Here is a 16164-nt window from a genome sequence, read left to right as displayed (position 1 = left end):
CTATTGTCTTTACTCATAAATAGAACATCTCCTGCCATTTTATTTCTTCCTGTAAATTTCCTCTCTTGAAGATTTCACAACCTGTTGATTAGCATTTTGGCTCCGTGTGCAAATAGACCTGTGTTGTAAAGAGAACAATACACAATGCCTTGATAATGCACTGATTTACTCAACTCGTTGGTTCTAAAGTATGTCCTGCTGCAGCTTTATATTTTGTAGCGTGTACATTAATGACCATTTATGTGTTAAGTGACAACAGCTGGATGCCCAGTAGCTTTCAAAGTATTCTGAGGTGTTTATCTTATGAGTCATCTTATGCTCTTTGGCCAACAGAGACAATGTTTACTCTTACAACAAGAAAAGGAGTACTTGTGGCACCTTAGAGACTAACAAATTTATTTGAGCATAAACTTTTTCTCTTAATAATTCTTTTTGCGAATACAGACTAACACGGCTGCTATTCTAAAACTTTTTGCGAATACAGACTAACATGGCTGCTACTCTAAAACTTGTCATTATGCAAAACTCTTACAACAGATACCCAAGTCTCTAAACAGAGATTGAGAGTCACAATGTTTACGAGCAAGAAGAGTGAAACTACAATTTAAATCTGTAGCTACTGTATGGAGAAAAGGGGAGAACTCATCTCAACACTCAGTTTTTTGTTTTTTCTAGATATTAATTGATCAAACCTCTACTGAATAAAACCATATATTTAATTGTATTTAAACTGTCAACAACCCGGAGATTTTATTATAATTTTATCATATACAACATGTCTATTAGCAGACATCTTGATAATGATAAAATAGAAAGAGGTTGTGTAGATAAAAAGGAATACAGTGTTTCCCCAGAACTTACAGTGATACTGGACATACAAGCAGGCATTTAATACTGTATTTTATAACTATGTTATACAGTGCAAAATACTGTCTCCTGCCCTCTCCCTGTTGTCTTTGGAAACAGAAAGGTTCCAAACAGAAATAGGGAACATTTGTTTCTAACCTGGAGAAGAATTTTGTGCAATTTCCCTTGGATTCATGGCTGTCTAAAGAGAGAAGTGTCTAGTGCAGATCCACAATATCAGTTAGTGATTCTCCCACTCCAGTGGATCTAGTATAGAGGGACAGGATTTCACCATGATACCTGCATTAATGCTAATGTCCCAGTACAAGCACACCTGTTGCAGGGCAAGGAACATAGACTAGGCTATTGTGACACAAGTACTTAATTCTAATTTCATACTTTAGTGTTTGCATATGTATAGTAGCATAGTGCAGCAGCAAGATGATTTGCATGCTGGAAAAAAAGTAGATAGAGCTTTAGAGTATCATCACAATTCCATATTAGCTGGATGTTTCTGGTCAAATGACCACAATGAAATAGTAAACAGCCCTGATATGTAAACTGTCATCATTAGAGTTCAGAGTTACCCCACTGAGATGAATGGGGCACATTATACCTTTCTGAAAGCTGCTGTTTCAGTGGTTTTCTTTGAAACCTTAAGAGCGAGAATCTTTTTAGTTTTAAACAAAAGTTTAAATTCTGGTGGATGGGACCAACAGAACATTGTTCATATGATGCACCAGCCAATACCTTGCCAATCTAACATCTGTTGATTATAAGTGTAGCCTTTTTAGGACCGGTTGTCAATAAAAAGTATAATTAATTTATAATATTACAGCATTGTGATGTTACATCCCATATTCTTTATGGAAATATGCTTATGATATGGATATGGCATAGCTGAGATATATTTTATGCAAGATAGTACTTGTAAGGTATCATTGGAAAGGTTATAATTTACTGAATGTGATTATCCAATTTGTATGCATGTATCATTTCAGTATCTAAAGTTAGGAATATTGACTATGTAACAATTACAATTGTATGTGTATTTGGGAGACACCCACCAGGCAACAGGCCATCAGCCTTGATGGGCCATTAGGAAGAAACAATAAGACTTTAAAGATACTAATCTCTCTCCTTACTGAGAGCATCCTGGAACATAGCGGTGACACTTCTAGGTCAGGTGGTCCTGCCACCTGGTACTAAACACCATCTTGGACTTCTAGTAATTTTCCACTAAAAGAAGGGAAAGGTCAAGACTGGGAAACAAACTATTCCTGCCTTATATAAATCTTATTTAATGTTGGGGAGAAAGGCAAACAGAACTCTTCTCCATTGCCTTCCTGCCCAGGAAGAAAGACTGCTGAAAGTACCTGAAGACACAAAGGAACTGAGCAGTGGGAAAGGCAAAGGCTGAGTCCAGACTAAGACAGGAGTCTAGTCTGTAAAGAGAAATAACTGGAACTCTAAACTACAGAAATTCTGCAACTTGCCTAAAATAACATTTAGGGTGAGAAATTATTCCTTGAAACCAGTCTCTTTAAGATCTTAAGCTTAGTGTGCATGTTTTGTTTTATATGCTTGGTAATCTGCTTTGTTCTGTTTGCTATCCCTTATAATCACTTAAAATCTGCCTTTTATAGTTAACAAAATTGTTTTGTTTAATATTAAAGCTAATTTGTGCAATTTCTAACTGGGGGGGGGGGCAAGAAGTTGTGCATATCTTCTTCCATTCCCCCATTGAAGGAGGGGTGAATTTATGAGCTTACGTTGTATAGATTTCTCTACAGTGTAAGACAATATTATTTTGGGCGTACTTTCCAGAGGGAAGTTGCACTTGAGTGCTGGGTGATTTCCTTGCTGATTCTTCTCATAGAGAGCTGTTTGCAGACTCTGTGTGATTCCACAGCTGATGCATCATCGACCTGTTCATGTGTGTTGCCAGAGGCCAGAGAGCCTCATTCAGCAAAACAGGGAGAGAGAGCATGCAACATTGTATGGGTAAGAAAAAAAGTGTTTGTTCTTTTATAAATACCAGCATGATTTCTAGCAGTACAATATTTTTAATACATTACAACAACTTGTTGTTCTTGGTGCCTAAACAAAATTGCATTAAAAAGATGATGTACACTTATGGTATTGGAGAAGTAAGACAAAAACAGACTGAGTAGTGCATTGGAGGCCTGGAAATGAGACATATTAGGAAGGAAAAGGAAGAGAAAGTCAAGCAAAGGAAATCACCTTTAGGATTAGCATTAAAAGATTAAAGATTTTATCACCTTTAGGATTAGCATTAAATCATAGTTCAGATATTCTTTTATATAATCCTGAGACTCTGGCTGGCTACCAAATAGCCAACAAACAGGTGACTTTTCCTGCTAGCTCTCTAAAGGAACAAGGAAAACTGATATTGCAATATTCCTCTAGTCAGAGCCATAGGGTCTCTAATGATCACGGTCTGTTTTACATCTCATTTGAAAGAGAGCAACCCTATTAATTATTACCATCATTTTTTTTCACCTTACATGGCTTTAAAGATGACATTCAAGATCTTGGTTAGAGAAAGAACACCATATCCTCTGCAGCTTTACCAGTCACCTGAAAAGGCTAGAGCAAAGAGATGAATGTAGCTGCCTCACCTCCCTATGACCCCTCCCGACATCTCATGAATGCACTAATGCTGTACTGCTTCAGAGGGACAATGCCACCTAAATCAATTTCACCATCTCCAGCAGCACTCCAGCTTGCTCAATGTGCAGTAGTCCCTCTACCAAGCAAGTAAGAGGAAGAGTATTCCACACACTTCACTACTCCCCATTCGATCCTGGATAAAATTCAAAGTATTTAAGAAGCTCAACTGATCCAGGCCAATGGGGGCTGCGGGAAGTGGTGCAGGCCAAGGGATGGATCAGCAAACCGTGGCCACTGGGAGCTGTGATCAACCGAACCTGCAGACATGGCAGGTAAATAAACCAGCCCAGCCCGGCAAGGGCTTTCCCTGCACAAGCGGCGGAACAAGTTTGGGAACCCCTGGACTAGACTATAAAAGAAAGGAGGAAAGAATCCAAAGTTATCTTTCACCTAAGATGACAAAGGAACCAAACACTCAAGACTTTGTGGGAAAGCCTGACCAGAGGGATGGTCAACCTTCTTGCTGGAAGGCATATTGGTAAGGAAACCACCTTGAACAAAGGCTGTAGCTTCTTTTGTTAAGTCTTAGCCTCTAGAAATCATTTTTCACTTTTATTTGCTTGTAACCATTTCTAACTCTGTCCTTTATACTTGAATTCACTTAAAATCCTGTCTTCTTTTGTTAATACACTTGTTTTACTTTTACTCTAAACCAATCCAGTACTGTTGTTTGATGTAAAGTGAATGTTAAACTCCAGTTAATGTGGCAAGCTGCTGAGTAAAATTGTATCTTTAAAGGAATAAATGAACCTCAGTCTCTCTCTCTAAGTGGTCTGGGAGAGGGCTGGATGTTACAGAGTATGTGGTTTTAGGAAATTTGGAACTGAGCATTTTTTGGGATCACCCCTGCATGAAATAACTGGGCCCTCTTTCTAGTAGTCAACACTATCAGTCTAGCCTCTCACTCACTTCCTCATCAGATGCCAGCACCAGTCCTCTTTATCTAACCTCTCTACAATCCAGGTCTGCAACAACAGCTCTGGAGGAAAGTAATGTAATGCAAGCTTGCAAAATTGTCATTAAAAATTACTGACAAAGGCAACAGACCTTTTAATGGGCTAATAAATTTTTATGACAATTTTTCGAGTCTGCATTAGGGGGATTCACTACCACTGAGTTTAGTTACTAAATTGGTGGTACTCTGTGTGTGTGTATGTGTTTGTGTGTAAAAAGTATTTTTGTGCTTCTACTGAACCCTGTATTATATTGCAATTTTATCTCTTTCATATTCACAAAGTAAACATGATCCATTTCTGACTGCCAATTAGCTTTTTGGTACAAAAGTTCTGAAGTTTCAGAATCAAAAAGCAGATGGTATTAGTTTTAATGCTTTTTATAGCCTCTACTTTCACCCCTGATGACTTCTTAGGGTGGCCTGCTACTGCATGCACCCTGTTCAGTAAAAAGGCCCAGGGGAGAGGAGACAGGGCATTGGGTCTCCTATAAGAAACCTAATGTGAGTAAAGGGGAATGCAAGGGCTTATGGAGGGTGGGGACTGCTAACAAGATTGCTAGAATGTTCCTGTAGGGGAGTAGACAAGGTTAAATGTTAGGGTCAGAGAGGCAGCATTATGTAAAAATGGTGGAGCAGAATGTGTTTTCGAAAGTCAAAGGGTTAATGATTAGTACTGTGTGCCTTGAAGGTTGGAGTTTTTCCAGCAGGGATTGGTTCACTTCCAGTCTATTGAAAATTGAACATCCCAGGGCTCACACAGCACTAATCATTAGCCCTTTGACTTTTGAAAACACATTCTGCTCCACCATTTTTACATAACGCTGCCTCTCTGACCCTAACATTTAACTTTTCAGCCTGGTTAAATGCAATGCTTACTGCATTGTATTTTAGACTATAGGCCAAATTAATGGGTAAAGTATATTTTAAATTCAGTACATTTGAAGCAGAGATATGCAACTTTAATTTTAACACAGTTTGTACATCAAATCCTTGGATTCAGCAGTGAAAGTGTACTCTGTTAGCATAAGAGTTAAGTAAAGTTAAAAAAGTTGAATGAATTTATTGAAGCATTAAAACTGATATCATCTGCCTTTTGGTTCTGAGAATGTCAGAACTTTTGCACAAAAAAGCTAATTGGCAGTGAGAAACAGATCACATTTACTTTGTGAATGTGAAAGAGGTCACAGTTTTTCCTCTGCTTTCAGTGGAAAGTCTCCACAAGACAGTCAAGCCCATTATTTCAAATGTGAATTCATAATATAGCAGTAGTTAATGCACCAACATGTAAGAGCATCAGTTGAGCCTTAACTTTAGTATAATAGGTTGTGAAGTACAAAAGCTGTAACCACAGTGCTTACATTGTCCAAAAAATCAGTAAGCTCAGATCTAAGAGCTTCCTTGTAATATTCCTTCAACTAGGCTAGATACCTTGCTCCTGGATTAACCAGAAATTCTGAAGGCTTTTTCAGCTGTTTCTCTATACTACACTAAATTCACTTTGTATATTATAATATCAGAATAAGAATTTTTATATTAAAATGTACTGCAAGAATATTTATATTTTCCCCCCACAAAAAATAAAAAGCTTTAATTCTCTAAGTAATTGGATTTGTGTTATAATTCTTGACGTCTGATTTGTGTCCATTTATTCTTTTACGTAGAGACTGTCTAGTTTGACCAATGTACATGGCAGAGAGGCATTGCTGGCACATGATGGCATATATCAATTGGTAGATGTGTAGGTGAACGAGCCTCTGATATTGTGGCTGATGTGATTAGGTCCTATGATGGTGTCCCCTGAATAGATATGTGGACAGAGTTAGCAACGGGCTTTGTTGCAAGGATAGGTTAGTGGTTCTGTTGTGTGGTGTGTGGTTGCTGGTGAGTATTTGCTTCAGGTTGGAGGACTGTCTGTAAGCAAGGACTGGCCTGTCTCCCAAGATCGGTGAGAGTGATGGGTCGTCCTTCAGGATAGGTTGTAGATCCTTGATGATGCGTTGGAGAGGTTTTAGTTGGGGGCTGAAGGTGATGGCTAGTGGCGTTCTGTTATTTTCTTTGTTGGGCCTGTGCTGTAGTAGGTGACTTCTGGGTACTCTTCTGGCTCCGTTAATCTGTTTCTTTATTTCAGCAGGTGGGGATTGTAGTTGTACGAATGCTTGATAGAGATCTTGTAGGTGTTTGTCTGTGTCTGAGGGGTTGGAGCAAATGTGGTTGTATTGTAGAGCTTGGCTGTAGACAATGGATCGTGTGGTATGGTCTGGATGAAAGCTGGAGGCATGTAGGTAGGAATAGCGGTCAGTAGGTTTCCGGTATAGGGTGGTGTTTATTTGAACGTTGCTTATTAGCACTGTAGTGTCCAGGAAGTGGATCTTTGCATGGACTGGTCCAGGCTGAGGTTGATGGTGGGATGGAAATTGTTGAAATCATGGTGGAATTCCTCAAGGGCTTCTTTTCCATGGGTCCAGATGATGAAGATGTCATCAATGTAGTGCAAGTAGAGTAGGGGCATTAGGGGACGAGAGTTGAGGAAGAGTTGTTCTAAGTCAGCCATAAATTGTTGGCATACTGTGGGGCCATGCGGGTACCCATAGCAGTGCCGCTGATTTGAAGGCATACATTGTCCCCAAATGTGAAATAGTTATGGGTCAGGACAAAGTCACAAAGTTCAGCCACCAGGTTTGCTGGGATATTATTGGGGATACTGTTCCTGCCGACTTGTAGTCCATCTTTGTGTGGAATGTTGGTGTAGAGGGCTTCTACATCCATAGTGGCCAGGATGATGTTTTATTTGTGTTCATCCCGCTGTGAGCTGCAGCTTAAGTTTCCAAAGTTATCTCAGGCAGTGCGATTCAAATTGCCATCTCAGCTGACAAATATTTACAAATGGGCCTGAATATCAGCTATTAATTGAGTGCTGACAGGTCCCTGCCCAAAGGAATTTACAATCTAACACTCAGGCCTGATTGTATGCAAAGTCTGTTCACAGCAGCAGAGTGTGTGCCCTGCAGAGTACAGGGAGACCTTGTGCCTGGGAAAATGGCATGCAAAAGAAATAAATTGTGGGCTTTCACCCACTTCACACTGTCCCAAGAGTGGAGCTAGACTGTGGAGGTAGCAATCTGTGCTAGCCTCACAGCTGGTGTAAACACAGTATGCATCTTCCCTTGCACAGGGAAATGATGGCATTTAGCCCTCAGGTAGGCACAGTCTTGCCTATATTGTATAAACCAGTCAACAAAATGCAAGTAAAGGACTAAGCTGTAGCAACTGAAATATGCTGGTCCCCTTTCAGGTGGGAAGAAAGTATCAGTCTTGCAAAGAGAGGGGGTGAATGATGTGAAATGCTGGTCTTTGTCTAGGTCCATAAGGGGAGGCAAGAGAGTCATTCCTCTGAGTGTACTAATGAAAAAGAGTCTTACCCTCTAGTTTGACCAGGGGTGTAGATAACTTTTCTTATTTAGTGTGGGTTTTGAATTAAAACTTAATCAAACATGTAGCTGTTGAATAGCATTTTCCCCACTATCTAATTACTGTACAAGAGACAGGCCTCTGATAACTCATAGTTGTTTTATTCCTTCTTGGAGTTGTACAGTCCTCAGGAGGTCTTGGTTGCTTGAGGTCCCTCTCTTTTCTTTGGGGTATCAGCTGGCTCTTGGTAGCCAGGGCTGGGTTGAAGGTCTTTGCTGCAACAACAGGCTCTGGTTCTTTTCTTCCCTGACTGATAAATGGCTCAACAAGTAGGGGCTCTTCTTCTTGTAAAGGAAAATTCTGTGTGCATGTGTGAGGTTCACCTCAACTACCACTCCTCTGAGGTTGACTCCTAGAGTCTCCTGATTAGCCTTCTCTTCTTTCTCACCCCTACATGAGTTCCAAGTAGTGTGTTCACAAAAGAAGGGGGAGATAGATATTATGAAGCCCATGATTCTTTAGCTGTCTTTTTGCAGAGTCTAACCTCAGTCACATCATGCCTGGGGAGGTCAAATGGCCTCCAGCTCCCATTGTATTTGTAGTCTTTTCTTTTTCAAAGGGTGAGACAAAGAGAGGAACACAGAGGGTTATAAAAGCAATTTTTATCTAGTGTAATCAACTGATCAGGTGTAAGCCATTCCTTTCTTCATTCTTCCACTTTATATAGTCACCTCATTCATTATAGGAAAAAAGAGGCCATCTAAATATTTCAATTTGCCAGAGTATTGTGTGTGTGTTTAATTCTGCAATCCTAAACCATTCTTACTAAATGATTAGCAATGAGTAAAGTACAAAAACAAACTGTATATTCTTCAAGGTGCTAAAATGAAATGAGATCACTTAAAACATGGCTGTATAAAATGAAGGAAAGAACATTTCCAACAATAAATGTATCACCAGCTGTGGGTTGTAGTACTGAGCCATCTCTGCCGTCACCTATAAGAGGAACCTAAATTCCAGTTCCCTGGTATCTTTAACATATCTGGGACACCTTGTCAACCATGACTTAAGTCTTTCCCTGGGCACAACAAAACAAGGCTGGTATAAGTTTAACCTGGTTTGATGATGATTTTCAGTGGCTCTGTTATGCTGTATTTAGAGACAGCATATTTTGTTTCTACTGTTGTACAGCTTTTAGGTGCAAATTACTTTGGACTAAGTACACAGATAAAGCGTTCACACAGTCTGGATTCCTCAGTTGATAAGTGGCTTGAGATAAATCTCAGAGGCACTAATCTCTCCATGTCACCACAAATTATATTCTTTAAAAGACCACAAAGAATGTTGATGACAGTTTTTAGTACGCTAAGAAGAAGAAAGAAGAAAACTGGAAGATCCTAATGAAAATACTAAGTAGTACATGTTATCTTGCCAGACAAAGAGCCGGACATTACACTGAACCAATGGAAATTACATCTTTAAATGGAGAGGTTGACTACAACTTCATTCAACTGCTCTGCTTGCAGGCAGAATATGATCCTAGTATTTCAAAATGGCTTAAAAGAGAATCAAGACAAATTTACAAGTACAGGTATTCAAAATGAGATAATAGAAATCCCAGCTCTTGAAATCACGAGGGACATTTTTGAAAAATTTTCTGGAAAGTGGTACAGAGTTAGGAGGGATGAAACCGGTTCCTTTAACAAAGAGCAAGAGGTTTTGCCCTTGTGATATATGGATGATTACATGACTATTCATGAAGACTTCATTGGATTGTACAATGTAGCATGTACATCCACACAGATAACATATCTATAATTACCAATACAACTATGACAGTAAAACCTGCCAAGAGTGACCACTCATGGGAGTTGCAAAAGTGGCCGCTTATAAGAAGAGGTCTCTCTTCAAAGGTTTGCACACCAGAGAGCAGTGGTATTCCATAGCCTCTACAAGTACTCACTCAGGATAGGTAGTCTCTCTTCAGAGGTGGTCTCTAAGGCAGGTTTTATTGTACGTATACATCTGGGGATAAATAACTGTCATGGACACTTATGATGGTACTGCTAAATATGGTAGGCTTAGTATTAGGCATAGCAACCAGACTGCAATACGAGGAACCATGAGTTACAAAGCATGCTCATGGCAATAAGTATATATATTTGGCATGCCAGGATACTAGTAAAAATAATAGTATCCTAAAACATACTCTTAAAACTGTTTACAAAAATCACAAAACTAATTTAAAAATGACTCACACAAGATGCTATATTTCAGGTATAAAATATGAAGTGTTCAGTACATCACCAGGCATCAAGCCCTTGGTCGAACAAGATGAGCTCTTTATGCAGAAGCACTGGTTTAAATTTCTAAGAACTACCTTCCTCTGTGTGCAACTTGGGAGTTTGCGAAGGAGGCAATGAAAGATCCTGAAATGAGAGCTTGAATTAGTGGTATGGCAGCTCAGACTGAAAAGTTTAAATTTCTTTGGTATTGAACTAGGTCAAAAAGTCCTAACCATGGTAGACCATCTGTTCAAAACACTGCAAAGGTCAGGTGTTTCAGCAACAGAAGCTAACCTTTTATGAAAAGGACACTTAATTCACTGCAGAACATTAAATCAGATGAAAGCTACAATTGTTTCTGAGAGCAAAACCACCAGAAATATTTCAAATTGGAAGTAGTCAGAATGCCTGAACTTTGAAGGAAAAGTTGCCAGGCAAATACAAATAAGGACAGGAGAAACCAGCTACCCAAATTCAGCAATTCATTTCTCTGAGGAACACTGTTGGTGATCGGGGATGATTTGTGAAGGAATGGATCCTGGACTGACTGAAAACCAGCAACTTCAGAAGAAAGACTTTGAGAGTAAGAAACTGCTTTAGACAAGGGTTAAGTCAATTCTGAGTCTTTAGAAAGTGTTTTATACTTTTGTTTTATTTGTAAAAAAATTGAAAAATCTTGAAACTCTGTGTTGGCCTAATTCAAATCCCATTGCAGTCAATAGTAACATTCCCATTTATTTCACTGAGAATAGAGATAAACCAATGCTGAGAGCTTTTGCAAATCCCATCCATACTCTGATTTGAAGCAAACAAGTATTGATTAATCATAAATGTGATGAACAGGTGATGAACAATCTGAGCTATCAAAATCCAGGTGAAGCATTTAATGTATATGTTTAAAACCCAATGTGAAGTACAAAATGTTCAAGTTAACCATGCCAAAGTATGTCAGATTTGTTAACAACTTGATTAGACAAGTGATTCTAGCTCAAAACTGAAGAAAAAATAAAAAGTTAACAGGTAGTGATATAGAGATTAAAGGTTCATGCAGCTTTTTCATCCTGCTGCTGTTGAACCAAGCTTAGAGACTGTTGGAGAAAAGATGACTCAAGTGACTTTGTATTGCTGGATAATGAACTGATTAAATAAGATTATAAAAACCATCAGAGACCATAAAGAGACTTTACAGAAAGGCTAGGAAAAAATGTGTTCCTTCTGAAGCAGCAATGTGTCTATTCTTTGCACAGTTGTCCCATGTTACAAGGTTCCACCACAAGCAGTGGAGCTCATGGAAATTTTGCAAAGTTTGTAGAGCTGCATAGGTCAGATCAGGAGGAGCCAAACAAAAGGGAGGAAGAAAGTTGTGTCTGGAAGTGTGCAGGAGCATAGTGTTTTACCAACCTCCCCAAACTACAGCAGCAGACTCTGAAAAGTCTCCTCTGCTATCAATGCAGTTTCAGAATTTGAAATTAATATACTGAAAAATTAAGATAAGAAAAACCTCTGAGGCTTTGTCTACACTACAGGGGAAATTTGATCTAAGCTATGCAATTTGAGTTACATGAATAGCGTAACTCAAATCGACGTAGCTTAGATCTACTTACCGCGAGGTCCACACTATGCAAAGTCAACGGGAGATGCTCTCCTGTCAACTCCCCCTACTCTTCTCCATCTGGTGGAATACAGGAGTCAACAGGAGAGCGATCTGTGGGTCTTCACTAGACCCGCTAAATCGACCACTGATGCATCTATCACAGCTTGACGATCCCCCAGTAAGTGTAGCTTAAAAGGATATAATCAAATTTAGAAATCTTATGTTGTAAATAAACACTTATTTACCAGTGTTATAAAGCTAGAGCTGAGTAAAAATAATCAAAATTTCCATACCATTTTTAAGTCCCAGATTAGACTAGAAAATTGAAATAATTATTTTTCCTCAGAAAATTCCTGAACAGCTCTGCTCATAGCACCTTAAAAATCCAACTTGCTTGTTCATGTTCTTTTTGGATTTTTGCATTTCTCTTTGCTTGGACAGTGAAAACTAATTAAGTCTATTTCATTTCCAGGTGCTCATCTTTGCACTGTGCTGGTTTCAAACATGGTAGGCAAATCTCTTTTGGTTTGAAAGTATTGCATTGAAATTTTTGAAACCAATTATGGATGCATTTCTAGGGGCCTTAGTTTCTATAAAATCTTTTTTTCATAAAATACAAATTTTGCCCAATTTAAGTTGACCATAACCCTTTATAGTCGTGCAAAAAGCTCAGTTTAATGCCACTGCACTTGCACTGTTACATAACTGACAGATTTACCCTGGTAATTAAACCATGCTTTTATTAAAAAGAAATACAAAAGAAATAATTAAATCTGGATAAGCGATGGTCACATAAACACCACCCTATACCGGAAACCTACTGGCCACTATTCCTACCTACATGCCTCCAGCTTTCACCCAGATCACACCACATGATCCATTGTCTACAGCCAAGCTCTACAATACAACCACATTTGCTCCAACCCCTCAGACACAGACAAACACCTACAAGATCTCTATCAAGCATTCTTACAACTACAATCCCCACCTGCTGAAGTGAAGAAACAAATTGACAGAGCCAGAAGAGTACCCAGAAGTCACCTACTACAAGACAGGCCCAACAAAGAAAATAACAGAACACCACTAGCCATCACCTTCAGCCCCCAACTAAAACCTCTCCAACGCATCATCAAGGATCTACAACCTATCCTGAAGGATGACCATCACTCTCACAGATCTTGGGAGACAGGCCAGTCCTTGCTTAGAGACAGCCCCCCAACCTGAAGCAAATACTCACCAGCAACCACACACCACACAACAGAACCACTCACCCAGGGACCTATCCTTGCAACAAAGCCCATTGCCAACTCTGTCCACATATCTATTCAGGGGACACCATCATAAGGCCTAATCACATCAGCCACACTATCGGAGGCTTGTTCACCTGCACATCTACCAATGTGATATATGCCATCATGTGCCAGCAATGTCCCTCTGCCATGTACATTGGTCAAACTGGACAGTCTCTATGTAAAAGAATAAATGGTCACTCGATTACAGACCTGAGAGTGGCTATTCTTCAACAAAAAAACTTCAAAAACAGACTCCAGTGAGAGACTGCTGAATTGGAATTAATTTGCAACCTGGATACAATTAACTTAGGCTTGAATAGAGACTGGGAGTGGATGGGTCATTACACAAAGTAAAACTATTTTCCTCCTCCCCACTCCCTACTGTTCCTGAGACGTTCTTGTCAACTGTTGGAAATGGCCCACCTTGAGTATCACCACAAAAGGTTTTCTTCCTTCCCCGCCCCCACACCTGCTGGTAATAGCTCATCTTAAGTGATCACTCTCCTTACAGTGTGTATGATAAAACCCATTGTTTCATGTTCTCTGTGTGTATATATAAATCTCCGCACTGTATTTTCCACCGAATGCATCCGATGAAGTGAGCTGTAGCTCACGAAAGCTTATGCTCAAATAAATTTGTTATTTATCTAAGGTGCCACAAGTACTCCTTTTCTTTTTTGCGAATACAGATTAACACGGCTGCTACTCTGGTGAAACCTAAATGGAACAGATAACAGAAGATAGAGTTATTCTCTTCCATGACAGCCAAGGAGAAAATAATTAGCCAGTAATTGTGGTAAATTACGTTTTCTTTTCTATTAGTAAGAAACTCTGTTTGATGATCAGGTCAAACATTTAGAGCAATGGAAGTTCAATCAGCTTTTTGATTCTGACAGAACTAGAATTGAGATTTGTGATCTATGAATGGAGGCACTGATTCTGCCTCATGAAGATCAATACTAAATCCTTTGCTAGCTTTTCCTATCTTATTATATATTGCTAATTATTTACATAGTGCTACAAAATGTATAAAATACTTTGTCAACACAAAAAGAAAAGGAGTACTTGTGGCACCTTAGAGACTAACAAATTTATTAGAGCATAAGCTTTCGTGAGCTACAGCTCACTTCATCGGATGCATTTGGTGGAAAAAACAGAGGAGAGATTTATATACACACACACAGAGAACATGAAACAATGGGTTTATCATACACACTGTAAGGAGAGTGATCACTTAAGATAAGCCATCACCAACAGCGGGGGGGGGGGGGGAAGGAGGAAACCTTTCATGGTGACAAGCAGGTAGGCTAATTCCAGCAGTTAACAAGAATATCAGAGGAACAGTGGGGGGTGGGGTGGGAGGGAGAAATACCATGGGGAAATAGTTTTACTTTGTGTAATCCTTGCAACAAAGCCCGTTGCCAACTCTGTCCACATATCTATTCAGGGGATACCATCATAGGACCTAATCACATCAGCCACACTATCAGAGGCTCGTTCACCTGCGCATCTACCAATGTGATATATTCCATCATGTGCCAGCAATGCCCCTCTGCCATGTACATTGGCCAAACTGGACAGTCTCTACGTAAAAGAATGAATGGACACAAATCAGACGTCAAGAATTATAACATTCAAAAACCAGTTGGAGAACACTTCAATCTCTCTGGTCACTCGATCACAGACCTAAGAGTGGCTATACTTCAACAAAAAAGCTTCAAAAACAGACTCCAACCAGAGACTGCTGAATTGGAATTAATTTGCAAACTGGATACAATTAACTTAGGCTTGAATAGAGACTGGGAATGGATGAGTCATTACACAAAGTAAAACTATTTCCCCATGGTATTTCTCCCTCCCACCCCACCCCCCACTGTTCCTCTGATATTCTTGTTAACTGCTGGAATTAGCCTACCTGCTTGTCACCATGAAAGGTTTTCCTCCTTCCCCCCCTGCTGTTGGTGATGGCTTATCTTAAGTGATCACTCTCCTTACAGTGTGTATGATAAACCCATTGTTTCATGTTCTCTGTGTGTGTGTATATAAATCTCTCCTCTGTTTTTTCCACCAAATGCATCCGATGAAGTGAGCTGTAGCTCACGAAAGCTTATGCTCTAATAAATTTGTTAGTCTCTAAGGTGCCACAAGTACTCCTTTTCTTTTTGCGAATACAGACTAACACGGCTGCTACTCTGAAACCTTTGTCAACACAGATGAAGTTTCTGACCCTAGCCCAAAGAACTCTACAAATTCGAATACTGTCAATATATAAAGTAGACAAATAGATTCTTTTGATAAAGTTAACACCTTTGTCCTATGGGCTCCTCTTCTTCCCACTCCCAGAGCTACCAGTAGCAATGAGAAACATAGCAAAAAGTGGTTTCAGAGTAGCAGCTGTGTTAGTCTGTATTCGCAGAAAGAAAAGGAGTACTTGTGGCACCTTAGAGACTAACAAATTTATTTGAGCATAAGCTTTTGTGAGCTATAGTGCACTTCATCAGATGCATTCAGTGGAAAATACAGTGGGGAGATTTATATACATAGAGAACACGAAACAATGGGTGTTACCATACACACTGTAACAAGAGAGTGAGCTATTACCAGCCGGAGAGCGTGGGGGGGGGAAGAGACGACCTTTTGTAGTGGTAACCAAGGTGGGCCATTTCCAGCAGTTGACAAGAACATCTGAGGAACAGTGGGGGGTGGGGGGGAATAAACATGGGGAAATAATTTTACTTTGTGTAATGAGCCATTCACTCCCAGTCTCTATTCAAGCCTAAGTTAATTGTATCCAGTTTGCAAAGAGGTGGCCCCCACAGGATACATCTTACTGCAGGGTGGTGGTGAGGGGCTAGGGGGGAAATCAGTGTTGCTCCCATTGATTGTTTACCAAGCAGCCTTAGTGCTTTTCAGGGCTACCATGTGAATCACATTGGTCCTAAATGAGGCAGTGTGGTCTGGTGGTCAAAGCAAGAGCAGGAGACCTCTTGGTTCTATTCCCAAATCTGGCACTTACTGTGTGATTTTGGCAATTCACTCAACCAAACCTTTTTTAACTATATCACCTATAGTCAGGCACCTAACTAAGTA

Source organism: Dermochelys coriacea, chromosome 3 (assembly GCF_009764565.3).
Source record: "Dermochelys coriacea isolate rDerCor1 chromosome 3, rDerCor1.pri.v4, whole genome shotgun sequence".
In the NCBI taxonomy this organism is placed as follows: Eukaryota; Metazoa; Chordata; order Testudines; family Dermochelyidae; genus Dermochelys; species Dermochelys coriacea.
This window is presented reverse-complemented; position numbering follows the sequence as displayed.